This window comes from Mus caroli, unplaced genomic scaffold (genome assembly GCF_978045245.1).
Source record: "Mus caroli unplaced genomic scaffold, Mus_caroli_1 scaffold_11, whole genome shotgun sequence".
NCBI classification, from domain to species: Eukaryota; Metazoa; Chordata; class Mammalia; order Rodentia; family Muridae; genus Mus; species Mus caroli.
The window spans coordinates 22,406,299-22,413,723 of record NW_028227266.1 but is presented as its reverse complement, the minus strand read 5'-3'; the positions used below and the strand labels follow the sequence as shown (position 1 = coordinate 22,413,723).

The 7,425-nt window shown below is 42.6% G+C and overlaps 1 pseudogene; it reads right to left on the bottom strand.

Moving 5' to 3' along the window:
- Positions 1-2,115: 2,115 nt before the first annotated feature.
- On the bottom strand, positions 2,116-4,313 carry LOC110301476 (peptidyl-prolyl cis-trans isomerase D pseudogene; annotated as a pseudogene).
- Between the last annotated feature and the right edge of the window lie 3,112 nt (positions 4,314-7,425).

Genomic DNA, 7,425 nt, shown 5'->3' with positions numbered 1-7,425 from the left:
TTCAACATCATGCATGAATCTCTCTTCAGAAATCAATCTCTCCAGGAATCTCTTATATCTCTCCCGCGCCTAATCGCAATCCCTTATATAACCTCTCAAACACACCCCATCAGCCCAGTCCACGTAACAGCAGCCAGAATCATCACTCGTATTATGGTCCAATCTTGCATCATGGTGAACCTGCACAGTTCTCACGATGGTCGTGGCTTATTTTCAGGTGTATGAGGAAGTCAGGTGCAAATCATAAGACTTGGCTGCAGTCCCAGGCACCATCTTGGAACTGCTGCCACACCCGCTCCTCACAGACTGTAATAAAATAAATGAAATCCTATTTTATTATTACATTGAGGAGGGAGATAAGCAGCAATCACCTCTCTCTGTTTCCTGACTGTGGACCATGTGGCCAGCTGCCTCCCACTCCCACCACCATGATTCCATCATCACGGATTTGGCCCCCAAACTGCAAGCTCAAACAACACCTTCTTCCCATACATTACTTTTGTCCATATTTCTTTCCAGCAAAACACAAAGTAATAAACAGTGAGATAGTACATAATCAAAGCTTTGGGGCAGAAACAATTGCTCCTTTGGAATTTACAGTATTCTAGGTTTGATACCTAGCATTAAAAGAGAGAAGTAGAGAAAGGGGGGATTTAGCCGGGTGTGGTGGCACACACCTTTGATCCCAGCACTCGGGAGGCAGAGGCAGGCGGATTTCTGAGTTCGAGGCCAGCCTGGTCTACAAAGTGAGTTCCAGGACAGCCAGGGCAGGGCTATACAGAGAAACCCTGTCTCAGAGAGAGAGAGAGAGAGAGAGAGGGAGGGTGGGATTTTAAAGAAACCAAAATAACACACACAAAGCTTTAATTTTTTACTCTACAAAGGCTTGCTTTAAGAAAAGTCGAACACACAAACTACAGAGTAGAAGATGAGTGATGAATATCTACAGTATATTTTTATAATTTTCAAAATGGCACAATCCAAAATAAAACAGACAAGTAGAAAGTGGACAGAAACCATGACGAAACATTTTGCCAAAGAAGACACATAGATGTCCACTGAGATATAAGCAGATGGTAGCACCATTAGTACAGGAATACAATGAGAACTCATGGTACTACTGTGCCCCAGCACAGTGGCTAAAGTCAAACATGGTGTCAGCACCCAGCAGCCTCCAGAGGAAGAGAGGCTGGATCACTCTTCTGCATAGCTAGTGAAACATTCACTGGAAAAAGAGTTTAGAAGTGTGTGTGTGTGTGTGTGTGTGTGTGTGTGTGTGCATGCATACATTTACTCAAGTAGTATTGGTCTTCCTGACATTATCTAAGAGAAATGCTTAGATCCATATGGAGAACTTGTATATAAGTTTTACGGCAGGTTTATCCATAATAAATACCCCCAAGTGGAAACAGCTCAGATGTCTTTGAGTGGGCAGGTGAAAAAAGTTCCATACTTCATACCATAGGATACTACTCAGTATATCACCTGTGTGTGCAACCTCTTGAGTGCCTGGGGAATAATGCTGAGTGAGAAAAGCCAATACAAAGTGACACACTGTTGGCTTCCACGTGTGTAAAATTCTTAAAAAGATGAAATTATAAAAACAGACATGAGGTTAGTATTTTCAGGATGTTAAAGGAGAGGTGCATGCAGGAAGTGGAACTGTTACACAAAGCAGTATAAGGTGCTGTGCATGGTCACTGTGCTATATCTTGGCTGTATTGGTGTTGACATTCTGTTTGCAATGCTGTAGTGCCATACAGGGTGACACTGGGAGACACTGGAGACGCAGAGACTCCTGAATCATTTTGTTTTGTTTTGTTTTGTTTACAATGGTGTGTGAATCTACATTTATTTCATAATAAGCAAAAAAGCCACACATGTGTCAATCTCTCTTATATGATGTCCCAGTTGTAGATTTTTTTACTATATTTCATAACTCTTTGTTAATAAGGAACCTAAGTCAGTACTTCTATACAAACAATGACAAAGATTAGGGGAAACACCTCAGGGATCACATAGACAGTAGGCTACATTGTCCTTTATATAATCAATGTATAGCATTTAAGGAAAATTTCATCCTTATTAAGCAATTATTTTTGTATACACTCTTTCTCATTCTCTTTCCGTGCCTTTAACATGTTTGAATTTAAGCCATTCTGCCTGGATAGCTTTAGCTCCTGGGGCTATCTCACGCACCTTCTTCAAATCAGCCAATTCCTGGTCGTATTCCTTTAATCCTTGCCATCCTTGTGCTTTCCAGTATAGTGCTCTGATATTTGATAGCATATCCATTTCAAGAGCCTCCACATAATGGTTAATTGCTTGTTGCCAATTTCTCATCTTCAATTTACCACCACTGACATTCAGCACACAACTTATGGCTATAGGTTGCAGTATGAATGTATCTACTTTCTCAATAGCAGTCTTTGGACTATTCACATACCTTAAAATCTTCTCATATTTTTTAATAGCTACCCAAGTCCTGAGACTTGAAAAAAAAAGTGTTTCCAATGTCTGTAAGTCTTCAGCTATTAATAAAACATCATCTACATCTTTTAAATCTATATCTGCACCCTCTGGGAAATCTGGATGACTATCACCACAGCAGTCTTTGGGGACTTTCCTCAGTCATCACCTTCTTTCAATTCTTCATGTTCTGCAATAACACAGTTTGGTAGGGTTTTCACCATTCATGTCTGCATCTTCAAGCATCCTTACCACACCTAGTCCTTTAATTCTTGACTAACTATCACATTTCCCATCCTAATGAGGAGTGGAACTGTTGTAACAAAGAACTGAGAACCTGTCTTGGTTAGGGTTTTACTGCTGTGAACAGACACCATGACCAAGGCAACTCTTATGTCTTAGTCAGGGTTTCTATTCCTGCACAAACATCATGACCAAGAAGCAAGTTGGGGAATAAAGGGTTTATTCAGCTTACACTTCTGTACTGCTATTCATCACCAACGAAGTCAGGACTGGAACTCAAGCAGGTCAGGAAGCAGGAGCTGATGAAGAGGCTTGTTACTTATTGTCTTGTTTCCACTGGCTTGCTCAGCCTGCTCTCTTATAGAACCCAAGACTACCAGTCCAGAGATGGTCACTAATTGAGAAAATGTCCCACAGCTGGATCTCATAGAAGCACTTCCCCAACTGAAGCTCCTTTCTCATGATAACCCTAGCCTGTGTCAAGTTGACACATAAAACCAGCCAGTACAATTGACCCCTTGTCAACATAACACAGGATGGAGTTATCACAAAGAAAGGAGCTTCAGTTGGGGAAGTGCCTCCAGAGATCCAGCTGTGGGGCATTTTCTCAATTAGTGATCAAGGAGGAAGGGCCCCTTGTGGGTTGGACCATCTCTGGGCTGGTAGTCTTGGGTTCTATAAGAAAGCAAACTGAGCAAGCCAGGGGAAGCAAGCCAGTAAGAAACATCCCTCCATGGCCTCTGCATCAGCTCCTGCTTCCTGACCTGCTTGAGTTCCAGTCCCCCATCCTTTGGTGATCAACAGCAATGTGGAAAGTAAAAGCTGAATAAACCCTTTCCTCCCTAACTGCTTCTTGGTCATGATGTTTGTGCAGGAATAGAAACCCTGACTAAGACATCTTATAAAGGACAGCATTTAATTGGAACTGGCTTACAGGTTCAGAGATTCAGTCCATTATCATCAAGGCATGAACATCGCAACAACCAGGCAGACATGCAGCTGCAGGAGCTGAGACTTCCACATCTTGTTCAGAAAGCAGCTAGGATGAGGGTCTTAAAGCCCACACCCACAGTAACCCACTTCCTCCAAAAAGGTCACACCTACTCCAGCAAGGCCACACCTCCTAATAGTGCCATTTTCTGGGCCAAGCATATTCAAACCACCACAGAACCATTTGTTCTGTGGCCTGCATCTGCAATGCTCAGCAAATCCTCCCAATCATGCTTATAATGAAATTTTTCATCTTCAAATTTTTCACCATAAATGCTTTCTCCATCTGTCTTATTCTGATTTGAGAAGTCTCACCCTGAATCATAAATTCCTTAATAATGCAGTGGAAAAGTCATCCTTTAAAACCCTGTATCCCCAGTTTGGATACAGTGCCTTTTTCTCTGGTATGCAATGCACAAAATTTTTCTGTACTTTAGGGAGCAATATCTGCAAACAATTTGGCCAACTCACTCCACACCCACGTCCACGTCAAAGTAGATGTGCAGGTTTTGGGGCTGGAGAGCTTGGCTGCTGGGGGAGGATACTAAATCTTTACTGCTGGTACTGGGAAGCAGAATGTGGGTGCCTCTGTGCAAGAGGGGACAAGTCATGTTTAATCGTCACAGCCTGGAATTGTTTGAAAGGAAAGCATGAGGAGTTTACTAGTTCAGTCTGGTCTCTGGGCATGGCATGTCTGTGAGAGATTTGCTTGTTAACTGATTGTAGGAGAGCCCAGTGCACTGTGAACTCCACTGTTCCTCAGACAGATGGTCAACAAACCTAATTACATTAAAAATAAAGTAAGAACCTAGTTAGGCATGAACCCTCAAGCAGAATTCCTCCATGGTTCCTGCCTTGAGGTCCTGCCCTGACTTCCATCAGTGATGGATTGTCAATGAGGATCTGTGAGATGAAGTTAAACCCTCTCCTCTCCACTTTGTTCTGGTCAGAGTGTTATAAATGAACCTAGAACACATTAGACATGCTATAAAAGGCCAAACCTTAGGGACAACCAGATCTGGCTTCTACGCACCTGATGTAGGGGAGGCAGATGGATGGCACCTTCTCAGATCTAGAGTCAGCAGCTCCCATAGAGCAGATCTAGGGATATGGACATCTTCAGCTTCACCAAAGCAGAACTTCAACAGACAGAAACCAGGACTCAGCCATGGTACAGGAGCCAACAGGCATAACAGAGCTGAGATAAGGTTGCTTTCTCACCCTGGAGCTTTAATTCAACTCTTCCCAATTATTAGGATTTAAACCTATGAGGCTGACATAGTATAGTCCTGCTCTTCTTGCTAAGCCCTGAGGAGAGCCATGACAAGGCATGGAGCTGGTGGTGTTCATCCTCTTTTGCAGATGTTAAAAAGGAAAAAAGAAAAAGGAATTTTAATCAAGTAGAATGATAAAGGCTTTTGGCTTTTTAAATGACTAATGTTTGGTGGTATAGGTAGTATGCTAACTTGAGTCCCAATTAGAAGCAGTTTGCCAATACCCCAATGTACCTGTTCTTCAGTGCAAAAGTCTCACTTTTGGAAATGCATGCCGTGGAAATTCCCAAACAAGTTCATTAAGATATATGCATAGGATTTTTCTCCTGAAATAACTCACAGAGATTTAACCACCAACCACATGTTAGGAGACCTAGGACCCCTACACATATACAGCAGATAAGCAGTTTGGTCTTCATGTGGGTTGCCTAACAATTGGAGTGGGGTCTGTCTCTGACTTGGACTCTATCGTCTGCCTGTGGATCCCTTTTCCCTAGCTGGGCTGCCTTGTCTGGTCTTAGTGGGAGAGAATGTGCTTAGTCCTGATGCAACTTGATGTGCTAGGGCAGGTTGGTACTTCAGAAAGTGGGGCGTCCCCTTCTCTGATGAGAAAAAAAGGGGAGCATAAAGAAGGGGGATGGGCAAGTGGAACTGGGAGAAGAGGAGAGCAGAGCAGAGCTGTGATGAAGATATAAAGTGAATGAATAAATAAATTAAATAAATAAGGAGTTTGCCGGAGCACCTGGGAGAGCCATCTCGGTTCCCTGATCAAGCTGAGACTAGTCTGCACAGGTGAGAGTGTGGACTACAGAAGCTAACTGCTTCTGGGACAGGCAGAAGCCACAGAGCTTCTGAGGCAGACCCTGTTTCGGGCTCCAGAAATCCGGGCACCTTCCCTGCCAGAGGAGAGGTGTCCACCGTACCCGGGAGGGCTTTGCAGGAGCACCCAGGGGAGCAATCTTGGTTCACAGATCCCTCTGAGACTAGTCTGCCCAGGTGAGAGTGTCCACTACAGAAGCTGAAAGCTTCTGGGACAGGCCCTGTTTCCGGCCTTCATCTTCTGCCAGGAGGCAGGTCTGAAAGCCAGATATCTGTGCACCTTCCCTGCAAGAGGAGAGCTTGCCTGCAGAGAGGGCTCTAACCACTGAATCAGGATAGAGCTAGTCTCCCAGGTATGCTGATAGAGGCTAACAGAATCACTAGAGGAACAAGCTCTAACCAGAGACAACTATAACAACTAACTCTAGAGATTGCCAGATGGTGAAAGGCAAACATAAGAATCTTACTAACAGAAACCAGGACCACTCACCATCATCAGAACGCAGCACTCCCACCTAGCCAGTCCTGGGCACCTCAACACACCTGAAAAGCTAGACCCGGACTTAAAAGCATATCTCATGATGATGGTAGAGGACATCAAGAAGGACTTCAATGACTCACTTAAAAAATACAGAACACTGCTAAAGACTTACAAGTCCTTAAAGAAAAACAGGAAAACAGGTAGAAGTCCTTAAAGTAACACAGGAAAACACATCCAAACAGGTGATGGAAATGAACAAAACCATACTATACCTAAAAAGGGAAGTAGACACAATAAAGAAAACCCAAAGAGATGCAAAGCTGGAGATAGAAACCCTAGGAGAGAAATCTAGAACCATAGATGCGAGCATCAGTAACAGAATACAAGAGATGGAAGAGAGAATCTCAGGTGCAGAAGATTCCATAGAGAACATCTGCACAACAATCAAAGAAAATGCAAAATGAAAAAGAGATCCTAACTCAAAACATCCAGGAAATCCAGAAGACAATGAGAAGACCAAACCTACAGATAATAGGAGTAGATGAGAATGAAGATTTTAAACTTAAAGGGCCAGCAAATATCTTCAACAAAATTATAGAAGAAAACTTCCAAAACCTAAAGAAAGAGATGCCCATGAACATACAAGCCTACAGAACTCCAAGTAGACTGGACCAGAAAAGAAATTCCTCCCAACACATAATAATCAGAACAACAAATGCACTAAATAAAGATAGAATATTAAAAGCAGTAAGGGGAAAAGGCAAGTAACATATAAAGGCAAGCCTATCAGAATTACACCAGATTTTCACCAGAGACCATGAAAGCCAGAAGATCCTGGACAGATGTTATATAGACACTAAGAGAACACAAATGACAGCCCAGGCCAAACATACCCAGCCAAACTTTAAATTACCATAGATGGAGAAACCAAAGTATTCCACAACAAAAACAAATTCACACTTCATCTTTCTATGAATCCAGCCTTTCAAAGGATAATAACAGAAAAAAAACCAATAAAAGGATGGAAACCACACCCTAGAAAAAGCAAGAAAGTAATCTTTCAACAAACCTAAAAGCAGACAGCCACAAGAACAGAATGCCAATTCTAACAACAAAAATAATAGGAAGCAACAATTACTTTTCCTTAAT